This window comes from Fragaria vesca, linkage group LG2 (assembly GCF_000184155.1).
Source record: "Fragaria vesca subsp. vesca linkage group LG2, FraVesHawaii_1.0, whole genome shotgun sequence".
NCBI lineage: Eukaryota > Viridiplantae > Streptophyta > Magnoliopsida > Rosales > Rosaceae > Fragaria > Fragaria vesca.
The window spans coordinates 26,664,285-26,666,113 of NC_020492.1; positions in this window are offsets into that span (position 1 = coordinate 26,664,285).

Below are 1,829 nucleotides of genomic sequence, written 5' to 3' on the forward strand. Positions count from 1 at the left end.
TCNCTCTCTCTCTCTCTCTCTCTCTCTCTCTCTCTCTCAGCTGGAATGGTGGGCCTCCCAGTCATGAGAATAGGAGGCAAAGGCTCATCTCTCTCATCCTCCGCCGTCGCCAACGCCCTCACTCATGTCACCATCAACTCGCCCGCCCTCAACAAGCTCTCCTCCTCCTCCGCTGCCGCCGCCGCCAATCTCAAGCCTCACCGGCTCCTCTCTATCCCGTCCGTCGAATAATCCAAAGCCTCCCACGTTGTCCTCCTCGCCAAGCTCCTCTCCCTCTCCGGCACCCGTACGGTTCTCCCTCTTTGAATCGCTAACACCTTAAATTTGAATTCTTCTCATGACTTGGGAGTGGAGACTCTTGATTTGACCGACGAGGAGGCTCTTGCATTGCAAAAGCTCAAGGACTTGCCTTCTTTGTACGACGTCTGTGCACTTCTTGACCACCAATCGGGGCGCTTTCTTTCGTCCTCGGCGACGCTGGAGATCCGCTCCCCGCCAACACCAGTGAATGAATCTCGATCGATCTGAAGGAAAGTTGGGTTCTTGTTGTTTATAAGGTTAGAGAGTTTTATCAAATTAACTTGTTGTGTTCAATTTGGTGTGAACACTCGGCCATAGATTTTCAGAGAAGATATTGGTTCCTAAATCACTATGTAATTACCTTCCAACTATCACATAAAGACCAAATAATTGATCAACTCGGTCTCTCACACCACAGCTAGCTATACATATGCACACACCCATCTCTCTATTTTTCTCTCACAGCTTTTAGCTCTCTGATAACTATTCACATCGCAACCACCAGTACCTTCAAGATCAACACCTACGTTTCAAATCAGTAAGAATCCAACTTTAGCGCAGTATTAATATTCATGCTAACGATCGATATTATAGTTATATGATTAATTCAGTTTTATATGTCTTCTCTACTTTTATTTTCTTATCTATGAGCATGATCCTAGCTAGTCGTTGTTCACAACTTCTTCTGTGGAGACTTCTCTTTTTGTGTTGCTGATATATCCTTAATTTCTACGAGGATTTCAAGTTTATGTCCAAATTTGATTAGGGTTAACCAGCTTCTAAAATCTTGATTTGTGTTTTTGTGATTTCAGATAGATTTGGTGAAACTGTTGCATGAATCCAAGTAATAGATTTGTGTTAATTATACATACTGGATCCCCAATTGTGCACCTACCGATTTTATCTTTCATTAGTGCACATACTGGAAATTGTCAAAGGAGAAATGGATGGAAATGTATAGGCATCTTAAGAGCATCTCCCATCTTTCATATATACTGCACCCAATAAAAGGTCCTACTGATCTCAATAGGAGGTCCTAATATGGACATGTTATAAATGACTGAAGCACACAGTTAAGTTCAAGGGTCATACTGCCATCAGTAGGAGGTCCTACTAACCCCAATAAGAAGTCCTACTAACCCCAATAAGTGGTCATACTGCCCCCAATAAGGAGCTGTTATAAGTGACTGAAGCACACAGTTAAGTTCAAGGGTCATATTGCCCTCAGTAGGAGGTCTTATTGACCCCAATAGGAGGTCCTACTGACCCCAATAGGAGGTCCTACTAACACCAATAAGTGGTCATACTGCCCTCAATAGGGACCTGTTATAAGTGATTGAAGCACACAGTTAAGTTCAAGGGTCATCTTCCCTTAACAGGAGGTCCTACTACCCCCAATAGACCACCCGACGAACCTCCTATTACCCCAATAGACCCCTGACATGACCTCCTACTACCCCCAATAGGCCCCCCGACGAACCCCCTACAGCTCCCAATAAAACCCCTGACAAACCCCTTACTGCCCCCAA